Source organism: Perca fluviatilis, unplaced genomic scaffold (genome assembly GCF_010015445.1).
Source record: "Perca fluviatilis unplaced genomic scaffold, GENO_Pfluv_1.0 PFLUV_unplaced_scaf_1, whole genome shotgun sequence".
Classification (NCBI taxonomy): Eukaryota; Metazoa; Chordata; class Actinopteri; order Perciformes; family Percidae; genus Perca; species Perca fluviatilis.
The window spans coordinates 945,223-957,321 of NW_024375502.1; the positions used below are offsets into that span (position 1 = coordinate 945,223).

The following is a 12,099-nucleotide window of genomic DNA, read 5'->3' on the forward strand; positions in this document are numbered from 1 at the left end:
ATCTCTGCCCATGACCTGTCTGTCCTGCTGTATCTCCTCTCTTACAGCAGTGAACTCTCTGCCCATGGCCTGTCTGTCCTGCTGTATCTCCTCTCTTACAGCAGTGAGATCTCTGCCCATGGCCTGTCTGTCTGCTGTATCTCCTCTCTTACAGCAGTGAGATCTCTGCCCATGGCCTGTCTGTCCTGCTGTAGCTCCTGGACCTCTCCTCTTAGCTCCTGTATGGAGGCCTTCGTCTCATTCCTCACCTGGCTGCTGCTGTGTGGATTCAGTGGATGTCTGTTTAGAAAGCAGTAGCTCCTTCAGTTCCACCAGCTCTACTTCTTGCAGAGACAGACTCTCTCTCATCTGGGACACTCTGCTGTCCAGTTGACTGATGTGCCCTGGACGGTCTCCTAAAGGCTGATCCTCTTCCAGCTCTTCCCCTGGTGGCTGCTCTGTGGGCTTGATGTTGCTCTTCTCCTCACTGCTGATCTTCTCCTGTCTCTGTTTCTCAGTCTCTGCCAGAGCTTTGATGGTATTTAAAGTTTTCTTGGACAGAGCTGAAACTGGCCTCATTGCCTTGGAACATGCCTCTGAGTTTTTTGTGTTTGTAAGCTTTCTTGGCCTGTGTACTTTTAATTTCTTTTGGGTAGCCAATCACAAGGAGGCAGGGCTCTCCCCCGGGAGATCCTAACATTGTTTCAGTTCCTAACTGCCGCTCTGCTGCTCCCTCTGCTGCTCCCTCTGCTGCTCCCTCTGCTGCTCCCTCAGCTGCTCCCTCAGCTGCTCCCTCTGCTGCTACTTAGCACGCTATGTTAAAGGAACACGCCAACTTTTTGGGAATTCAGCTTCTTCACCGTAACCCCCAGAGTTAGATAAGTCCATACATACCCTTCTCATCTCCGTGCGTGCTGTAACGCTGTCTGATCGGCCCCAGCGGCAGGCAGCGCCAGCACAGATCCTGCAGGTGAATGGTTCCAGCAATCCTACTGGCAGTAGTAGAGTACTGAGAGTAACAGCGTAGGCCAAACACTAACGTAACCTGAGACACCCATCTTCTATCTTCAGAACAACCCGGAACTATAATCTCAGACAGGCGTAAGCTCTGCAAAGCAAATCACCTCACCAAGTAGCAGAGCTTCACCTGTCTGAGAATATAGTTCCCGTTGTTTATTAGGAGGCTCTTTGAAGATGGCGTGTGTCATGTACCTTGTTATTTGTACCACGCTGTGACTACAAATCACAACATGTAAATAGGAACATGTTGGTGTTATTTTGTCACTTATTGGGGAACAGTAGGATTACTGGAACCAGTTACCTGCCTGTTCTGTGGGTGTTCCTTTAGTTAGCAAAGTAGCGTAGCCTTGGTTTTGAGGTAGAAATTAGAAATTAAACTTTTGTGGATATGAAGGAAACTTACCTTTACTACCTACTACAGCTTCTCTTGAGTGGGAAGGAGACGGCTAGCCTTTGGTGGTTTTCTTTGTTTTGGAGCCTTTGGACCTTAGCTTAGCATAGCATAGCCTTCTTGTTCCTCTTCTCTGTCCTTAGCTGTTGTGTTAGCAGAGTTAGCTGTTGTTAGCAGGGTTAGCTGTTGTTAGCAGAGTTAGCTGTTGTGTTAGCAGGGTTAGCTGTTGTGTTAGAAGAGTTAGCTGTTGTGTTAGCAGGGTTAGCTGTTGTGTTAGAAGAGTTAGCTGTTGTGTTAGCAGGGTTAGCTGTTGTGTTAGAAGAGTTAGCTGTTGTGTTAGCAGAGTTAGCTGTTGTGTTAGCAGAGTTAGCTGTTGTGTTAGCTGTTGTGTTAGTAGGGTTATCTGTTGTTAGCAGAGTTAGCTGTTGTGTTGGCAGGGTTAGCTGTTGTGTTAACAGGGTTAGCTGTTGTGTTAACAGAGTTAGCTGTTGTGTTAGCAGAGTTAGCTGTTGTGTTAACAGAGTTACCTGTTGTGTTAACAGAGTTAGCTGTTGATAGCAGAGTTAGCTGTTGTGTTAGCAGGGTTAGCTGTTGTGTTAATAGAGTTAGCTGTTGTGTTAACAGGGTTAGCGGTTGTGTTAGCATAGTTAGCTGTTGTGTTAATAGAGTTAGCTGTTGTGTTAACAGAGTTAGCTGTTGTGTTAACAGAGTTAGCTGTTGTGTTAACATGGTTAGCTGTTGTGTTAGCAGAGTTAGCTGTTGTTTTATTAGAGTTAGCTGTTGTGTTAACAGGGTTATAGCTGTTGTGTTAGCAGAGTTAGCTGTTGTGTTAGAGTTAGCTGTTGTGTTAAGCAGAGGGTTAGCTGTTAGTTAACAGGGTTAGCTGTTGTTGTAAGCAGAGTTAGCTGTTTTATTAGAGTTAGCTGTTGTGTTAGCAGAGTTAGCTGTTGTAAGTTAGCAGAGTTAGCTGTTGTGTTGCACAGGGTTAGCGAGTGTTAGCAGGGTTAGCTGTTAGCGTTACCAGGGTTAGCTGTTGTGTAAGCAGAGTTAGCTGTTTTATTAGAGTTAACTGTTGTGTTAGCAGAGTTAGCTGTTGTGTTAACAGGGTTGCAGTTGTGTTAACAGAGTTAGCTGTTGAGTTAACAGAGCTGTTCGTGTTAACAGAGTTAGCTGTTGTGTTAATGTGAGCTATGTGTTAATAGGTTAGCTGTTGTGTTAGCAGGGTTAGCTGTTGTGTTAACAGAGGTAGCTGTTGTGTTAACAGAGCTGTTGTGTTAACAGAGTTAGCTGTTGTGTTAACAGAGTTAGCTGTTGTGTTAACAGGGTTAGCTGTTGTGTTAACAGAGTTAGCCGTTGTGTTAGCAGGGTTAGCTGTTGTGTTAACAGAGTTAGCTGTTGTGTTAGCAGCAGAGTTAGCTGTTGTGTTAGCAGGGTTAGCTGTTGTGTTAACAGAGTGTAGCTGTTATGTTAACAGAGGTAGCTGTTGTGTTAACAGGGTTAGCTGTTGTGTTAACAGTGAGTTAGCCAGTTGTGTTAGCAGGGTTAGCTGTTGTGTTAATACACTGTTAGCTGTTTGTATTAGCAGAGTTAGCTGTTGTGTTAACAGAGTTAGCTCTTGTGTTAACATAGTTAGCTGTTGTGTTAGCAGAGTTAGCTATTGTGTTAGCAGGGTTAGCAGTTGTGTTACACAGAGGGCCAGCAGGTCTGCAGCTTTTGGTCATGAAGCCACTCCTGGAAACTTGGCCGCTAACTTCCAGACTCAAATGAGGTCTTCTCATGGCATATAGTGTCCTGATCAAAAGCTTTTACACACATCTTTTTCGTTAAAGTAGGAAAAAGACAAAGGTTACCAGCAATACTTGTTGAAGAGTACGTGTTGCATGCGTAATGGACAGTGTGCAGGACTTCTTCAACAAATAATTAATCTGACCAGGTGACACAAACACTTACCAGGGTCTCTGGTTCTTCAGGGGATGTGTGAGATGAAGTTACCCTGGAAGGGGCACTCTGAAGCATACATGTAACCATCCCTGGTATTACAGTTCCGGAGAAAAGAACATTTTGGGAAGAATGTTGCCATTCTATGATTACACATACCACATGGCTGTGGGAGATTTAAATGTTTTTTAATGGAGATAAAACACCAGATAATGGACCAAACCAGGTCACTGGACTGCTTTCAGATGTGAGAATATAAATATATGTGAAAAAAAGAAAAATGCTGAAAATAAATTCCAAAACTTCTCTGGATATATAAAAGTTAAAACATGAATCAGAAATATTATAATATTAACAGCTTACCTCTTTCCAGCAGAGGTTTGTTGACCTTTAAAGTCAATATAGTAATCATATGACCGGTCACTCTTGAAGGACACACAGCTGGGTTCAGGTTCAGCAGAGTCTGGTCTTTGATGGATCCTGTTACACAGAGAGTAAGACCAACAGGGATGGAAATTCACTTTTTAGTGTTCAGACACAAAAACTGCTGGCGATTCAAGCAGCAACTAAAACAATATTAACACAAAGAAGTTCAATTAACTATACAAAAAACTGGGTTAAAAAGCTAAAACACCAGAGAAAAATCTGAAAAATCTGGTCCTGATAGAAAAACACATTTATTGAGGGTCACATGTTCAGTTAAAGGCCTTCTGCATAAAATATAATATTAATATTAATCTCTGTAGGCCTAATTATTAACAATGCTTTACTTTCTGTCCAAAACTCAATAAAAATATCTTTTGATATCAGAATTAAAAATATGAAAAAAATGTTTTTGTCTAAACAGAAAGATATTTTGAGTGAGACAGGAAATTATTTTGCAAAATTATTCTCATTTCAGTCATCAACTACAATAATTCCTTTCCACAAAAAACACTGAAATAAGAGTACCCTGTAGGGAAATATTGACATTCTTTTCTTTCTCAGTTTCACCAGTGATGACCTTAAGGGTATGCCATAATGTCTTTGGGTTGGTAGAAGAATGGGTAATCTGCTGATGGAAATAGACCGTACTTAGCCTTGCGCAGTTCAGCTTTTTAATTTGGCTAAATCAACAGATAATATTGGACCAAACCAGGTCCAATATTAAATTGAGATCTACAGTTGAAGACTGGTCTTACTGGACAGCTTTCAGATGTGAGAATATAAATATATGTGAAGAATAAAGATGCTGAAAATAAATTCAAAAATGAATCAGCAATATTATAATATTATTAACAGCTTACCTCTTTTCAGCAGAGGGTTGCTCTCCTTTAAAGTCAATATAGCGATCATTTGACCGGTCACTCTTGAAGGACACACAGCTGGGTTCAGGTTCAGGATCAGGTTCAGGAGACTCAGGTTTCTGCTGTGTCCTGATAGAAAAACATTTATTGAGGGTCACATGTTCAGGTAAAGTCTTCCTGCATAAAATATAATGTTAAGATGAATATGTATGTAGGCCTAATTATTAACAATAACATGCCAATGCTTTACATTCTGTCCAAAACTCAATAAATATATCTTTTGAAATCAGAATAAAAATATTTAAAAAAAATGTTGTCTAAGCAGAAAGATATTTTGAGTGAGACAGGAAATTATATAGCAAAAATATTCTCATTTCAGTCATCAGCTACAATAATTCCTTTCCACAAAAAAAAAAACACTTTATTTGAAGGAGTGTGCATGAGACTGACATGACCCAAAACAACCCAGTCGGGACGTAGTTACATCCAATGAGACTCGTTCCAGTTTGCTGGATGTTCACAACTCACCTCAATCTTCTTCTTTTTAACGTCTTAATTTGTTGCAGCTTCTGCCGTTTAAGTCTCTTGATCTCTCCATCTCTCTCCTCCATTTCTCCTCGCCTCTCCCTTAAAGGTCTTTTTTTAAAGTAGTGGTATCTCCATGGACCGGTGACTCTTCATGGACACACAGCTGGGTTCAGGTTCAGGTTCAGCAGGGTCTGGTCTCTGATGGGTCCTGTTAGACAGAGAGGAAGACCACTTTTTAATCTCCAGGAACAGAAGCTGCTGGAGAAACTAGAAGCTATCAAGCAGAAAATAAAGTCTGAATCTCTTCACTGAATGATTTCTGCTCTCTGCTCATCCTGCTCTGTCATTCATTCTCTTTCTGGGAGAACAGGAACATTGGAAAGACTCCAGGACTAATGTCATCTTTCTGTCCTCTAATGGAGACAAGACTCCAGGACTAATGTCATCTTTCTGTCCTCTAATGGAGACAAGACTCCAGGACTAATGTCATCTTTCTGTCCTCTAATGGAGACAAGACTCCAGGACTAATGTCATCTTTCTGTCCTCTAATGGAGACAAGACTCCAGGACTAATGTCATCTTTCTGTCCTCTAATGGAGACAAGACTCCAGGACTAATGTCATCTTTCTGTCCTCTAATGGAGACAAGACTCCATTATGACAATCAGTCTCACCTTTCTGTCCTGTGTATCGAATGTAAAAACAGGATTTAAAGTGGAGCTTTTGCATGAGTCTTTGAGGAGAAACTCTGTTTTACAGACCTGTCCATTAAATCAACTATCCATTAGTCCATCAAATCCTTTGAGTGTTAGTCGACTGAGAATTTCTTTAATTAAAAGAGAGCAGATCTGGGCTCAGGTCCCTGATGTAAAAGCCTTCTTACTGCATTATATTCTATATATTTACATGTTTAAGTGTTACCTGCCTCCTGAGTTTTGTGTTCTCCTTCAAATAAATAAGGATGTTAGTAGGAGCCTAAATGCTGTCATTTATGTTTTGATAATTGGAATACAACAATTTCCTTTACCATTCTCACCTTCTCTCTCTGGCTCTCTGCATCATGTTTTGGAAGGTGATTTTGCACTTGTTGTATTTTTTCCTTGTGTAAACGTAAATAACTAAACTTTTACCGTGTGATCCTGTGGATTTTTAAAAAAAAATATTTTTTTTTATTTTAATTTTGTGGATTAAGACGAGTAGATTTAAAAGAGTGTCAGATACAGCTTCATTTTGTGGAAACCTACAACATTTTAATACTATATTACTATTATATATATATATTATATATATATATATATATATATATATATATATATATATATATATTGTATATATTATATAATAAATGAAAATATATATTGTGAGTCATAGTGACGCAGTTCCATATTAGTTGGTTTAGTTAGAGAATAAAAGAGCTGAGTCATGTTGTCTCCACATCAGTCCTGTCAGTGAATAGAACGACCGACACTAACTGCTGCAGACAGATTTCTGATCTTCAACACAAGAGTCCTTAACACTTTCTCAGGAAATAAGAAGTGAAGTAGAAACATTATATTTAACATTACAGAGCCAGAAACTAACCCTGAAGAGACCAAAGACTAACTTGGCAGAAAAATCACAATTAGATTGTTTCCCCCACATGGTTGAGCCCTAATGCCCAGATAACTAACGTGGAGAGAAAACTATGTACACATAGGCAGGACTTATGGAGGGGGCTTTTACAAGTTTTTGTTCCTTTTTAAGTTTTTGTCGCCTTTTCGGAATAATATTTGACTTTCTTTCCGATATTTTAGCCCAAAGTCCACAGAGGCAGCCCGGTTGGTAACTTAAATTCATCAGAGCCAGCTGTAAATGACGATTGCATTTCATTGGACAATTCTGTTGTATAATGACAATAAAGCCGAACCTTGAACCTTTTATCAGAAACAGTAGAGTTGTGTTGTGTCTCACTTTACTCTGATGGAGACGACCGTTTGTTTTCTGACAGCAGGAGAAAGGAAATAAAGATCAGCTGTTTGATTCCAGTAAATCACCAACATGGAGATTTATCTTCAACACTTCCACACTTTCTCAGGAAATAAGAAGTGAAGTAGAAACTTTATATTTAACATTACAGAGCCAGAAATTAACCCTGAAGAGAACAAAGACTAACGTGTTGTTAAAGTATCAAACAGCAACTTACAGTTTCTTCAAACAGTCCAAAGAGTTGATGAAGAAGAGTTGATGAAGAAGAGTTGATGAAGAATCGGGTCACTCTCCACCTAGAGAGAAATCTCTGACACAGGTGAGCTGTTTCCTGGAATGAGTCACAGCTCCACCTGTCAGGAAGCAGGCAGGAAGGGCTGCAACAGGAGCAGATTTTCACAATAAAATGAAATTTGGACTAATGGAGCCAAGACTGAGAATCAATCTCACTTTTCTGTCCTGTCAGTTTTTCTTCTAGGTTTTGTAGAAGACTGAGCTCCAAATAATCAGTGGCGGGGAGTTTATGGTTTGTCTTTCAAGAAAAGGTTACGTTTTTCAATAAAACAATATGCATAATGTTGGACTGTTATTATTACCATATGTGTCTTAAATGTTGGAAAAGCTAGATCAGCTGATATACAAATAATCAGAAAGCTCAAAGACAAAACTTAAAGCTAAAAAAGTCTGATTACAATCATAAAATCTGAGAAAAGTTTAGTTAGGTGGTACCTAAAACGGCTTGAATGGTAGAGATGTTGAAAACAATGACATTAAAGACACTTCTCCTCCTCCACACATCACTACAACAGTAACAGAGGCATTTAGGTCACTACATTTTATTCTGAAAGGTCCCAGAGGAAACAGTAGAGTCCTGTTGTGTCTGACTTTACGCTGGTGGAGACGACGGTGTGTTTTCTGACAGCAGGAGAAAGGCTCAGACCCCCCCCCACCATCTTCAAACTCAGCTTCATTTAGATCTCAACTACACAGCTGTAAAGTTTCCTGACTGCAGCCTCACGGTTGGGACAGACAGACGTAGAAACACCTGGCAAAGGATTTAAAACCTCCTCTGTAGTAGTTCATGTTACAACATGGAGATTTATCTTCAACACAAGAGTCATCTAAACTTCCTCAGGAAATAAGAAGTGAAGTAGAAACATTATATTTATATAATGTATATATTTATTTATTATATTTAACATTACAGAGCCAGAAACTAACCCTGAAGAGACCAAAGACTAACGTGTTGTTAAAGTATCAAACAGCAACTTACAGTTTCCTCAAACAGTCCAAAATGTCGACGCAGAACAACTCAGGTGAGTTGTTTCCTGATGCGTCACAGCTCCACCTGTCAGGAAGCAGACTTTCACAATAAGAGCTTTGTTTCTTCCAAAACAAAGTTTTCAGAAGTCTTCTGGTAGCTGTGCCAAGAGAAATCTCGATCATTCCCAATCTTGCAGAGACGGAGAGCGTAGGTATATGTAAGGAGATAACATAGGCACAGGCTAATTACTGATCACTAACATGCTAGTTAACATTAGTATTAAAATCTAACATTAGTCATTAAACCTAAACAGCTAATGGAAGTCCAAACTGCCTGTGAGCTTCTCCTGTACTATACGGTAATTCCTCTACTGTGTGACAGTAAGTCTTGTGGTTATGACCCAATCGTTAGCCTATTTTTATAAAAGCGTCTGCTACGGAGCCATAACGTGAGGTACAAGGTAATGGAGCCTTTTATACATTGTCGTGTTTCTTTAGAAATAAACAACGAACAAATAGAGTCTTTAAACACTTAAGATGTAAAGTTATTCTCTGTCAAAGTGACGTCAAAATGAATGGGAGTCAATGGGATGCTAACGGGGGAGAGCTAGGTAGCATCAAAATGGCGCCATAGGAGGTAGGCATTGTGGAGAGAGGCTGACCCTCTTTGTGTGACTAGAAAAGAGATCATATTCCTCCTGTATTAGCTGCTCTGCATTGGCTTCCTGTGAAATCTGATCCATTGACTTTATTGTGACTATTATCGCCACTGTTCATCACACCCCCAACCGGCACCGTCAGACACCTCCTACCAAGAGCCTGGGTCTGTCCCAGGTTTCTTCCTAAAAGGAAGTTTTTCCTCACCACTGTAGCACTGACTGCTTGCTCTTGGGGGGGTTACTGGAATGGTTGGGTCTCTGTAAATTATAGAGTGTGGTCTAGACCTACTCTATCTGTAAAGTGTCTCGAGATAACTCTTGTTATGAATTGATACTGTTGAACGAGAGTATGTGAAAATCCAAAAAAACAGCTAAAACTATACTTCTGCTTTTGAAATATATCAGCTGAAGAACAGTTGAGACTGTGCTTCTGCTTTTGAAATATATCAGCTCAAGAAGAATTGAGACTGTGCTTCTGCTTTTGACATGAGTTAACCCAAAAACAGCTAAAATATATTATTGCTGTTGAAGACCACAATACTGCGTTTGATTTTGGTTTATGAGTGCTGATGTGCCTTTAGAATTATATGATTGCTTAGAAATATAATCATGCTAAGCCTTTGTGTTACTGATGTTACTATAAACATGCTTGGAGACATTTTAGTGTGAATTCCTGTGTGAAGCTTCCTGTCTGACCCCCGCCAGTCGTAAAGGAAGTGTCTGCAAGAGGCTTCAGACGCATAAGTTGCTTTGTAAGGAAGTAAGTAAGTAAGGTAAAATTTATTTATAAAGCGCTTTTCACAGATAAAATCACAAAGTGCTGTACAAAAGAATAGGTAACACAAACAATATAAAATGTATATACATATGTAAAATTAAAGTGACACTAGTGAAAACCCATCAACCAAAAGCTTTCCTAAATAAACATGTTTTCAGATCCTTTTAAAAGAGACAACAGAGTCTGCCAGACGTGGACAGGGGCAGGACGTCCCACAGTCTGGGAGCAACAGACTCAAAAAGACAGGTCCCCTCGAGTCTTATAACGAGTCTTTGGGACTAAAGCAGGTTCTGGCCAGAGGACCCGAAGGGTCCGGCCAGAGGAATACTGGCTTCAAAAGGTCCAGAATGTACTGGGGCCTGTCCGTTTAAGGCTCTGAAAGTCAGTACTAAAATCTTAAAATCAATTCTGAATTTGTGTAACTGTCTGTCTGAACCCGCACAGCTAGAAAGAGGAAGTGCTGTTGGGGCCCGGTATACATGCACTTGGGGGCTAGGCTCTGGGTGCACATAGGGGAGAAAAAGGTTACTGTATTGACCTAGTGATGAACCGAACCGTTAGATTCTATGTTAGATAGCAACATGCATATGTATATAGGAAATATCGTGCTATATGAGATGTTTCTACGTACCTGATGCTTGCTTTAAGACTGTATTACCATGTAAGGTGAAACAAATGTGAAAAAAACACACCTCGCCGGATGGGGGGTTGAACCCCCCCCCAAGAAATTTTTTTTTTAAATTATTTTTTTAAAAAAAACTTTTTTTTTTGTGTTTTTTTTTTTTTTTTTTTTAAAAACAATTTTTGGGGGGGGGGTGTGTGTTTTATTATTTTTTTTTTTTTATTTTTTATTTTTTTTTTTTTTTTTTTTTTTTTTTTTTTTTTTTTTTTTTTTTTTTAAAAAAAAAATAATAAAACCACCTGTGTTCGTCTTGAGGTGACCCAAAAAACCTTTGTGAGTCTTTTTTTGCTCTTTTAGAAGACTTTTTCTCCTTTTTTCTCCTTTTTCTCCACTTTACCCGTGGTGAGCGGACCCCTGAAAGGGGAGGTGGTGGCCTCCTCTTTAACCGAGCGGTTTGCAGCGACCCCGGGGACCGACCTGACAAGCAGACCTTTGATCCTCCAGCTGACCGGAAACCTCTGTGACCGAGGCAGAGGCAGCGTTCCGAGTGTGAGTAATCAGCTGTGATTGTTTGGTTGTAAAGATCTTCTGTGTGCTGTGTATTTCACATACGGGGGACATCTAGGTCGTCAATCAAAAGCCTCTGGTCTCGTCATCGGGTTTCCAGTAGCGAGGACCCGTGAACGCAGGGGTGTGTGTGTCTCTTTAAAACATAATCTAAACCATAGGGAAGTATCTGAACTAATTCCTTTTGAACCTGTTTATAATTTATAATATAATATTTATAATATCTGAATCTATAATGTTTTAATACCTACAGTATTAAATATAGGGAAGTATTTGAAACAACTCCTTTAATATAGGCTTAAACATCCGCCCCGCTGACAGTATCTGTAACGGCTGTACGGCTAAAGAGGGCTTAGAGGGCGAGGGGTATCGGGGGGGAGTAAGGGGGTTGGCTTTAAAAGAAAAAGTGATACCATGCCTCGATAACTGTCACATCGCTCCACAATACTATAAATAAAATGTAATGTAATTGAATTGACTGTGGTTGCTGTTGTCAGTGACTGCTCTGTCGATGCTCCATTACTGACTGAGAGATTTAAAGACTGGAGACACAAACTAGTTCAAAGAAGCTGAAGTCTGCACAACAGCTTAATGCTCCGGAAAAATATGTGTAATCCTTTGTTTTAACCAGAATACTTCGTTTATAGCATTATGTTAAGGAAATATATTTACTTTATACATGTAGTATACAAATAATAAAGCTACTTTTCTTTTATAATCCTAATTTGACATATTTATCATTCATAAATGAAAATTATATTTTTTATTAATTCAGATATTCAAGTTTCGCCAATCTACATCGTAGATAGTTGCCGTATAGGTAACGTACATCGGTCTGCAACTGGCTGCTCTAAGGACATTTTAGCAGCATACATTATAATCAGTCCCTGCAGAAATACGTGATCATGCGATCGCATAATTCAATGCATAATGAGCCAAAGTCTGCATATTTATGCGAGGGCCAAATTTTTTCACTTTCGCGGCATAAATTGCCGATTTCCACGCAAAATATGCGTGGCTTGCATGATTTCATATCCCCCGCATTTTCGTTGGAAGAAAAAGTCCCATAATATATCTTATCAGAAAGTTGAAAAATGTTGCGTTT

The 12,099-nt window shown here is 39.6% G+C and overlaps 1 protein-coding gene and 1 long non-coding RNA gene across 2 annotated transcripts in view; one reads left to right on the forward strand and one right to left on the reverse strand.

The window, feature by feature from the left end:
* Positions 1 to 12,099, forward strand: part of LOC120554973 (NACHT, LRR and PYD domains-containing protein 3-like) — a gene marked incomplete at its 3' end in the record, with an annotated part of 128,052 nt that overhangs the window by 25,367 nt on the left and 90,586 nt on the right. The gene's annotated exons all lie outside the window — the stretch shown is intronic.
* On the reverse strand, positions 6,917 to 8,536 carry LOC120554994. Its single transcript, XR_005638594.1, has 3 exons — positions 8,379 to 8,536; positions 7,323 to 7,482; positions 6,917 to 7,120 (listed from the first exon to the last, which is right to left on the reverse strand). It is a non-coding gene; the product is annotated as an uncharacterized LOC120554994 (long non-coding RNA).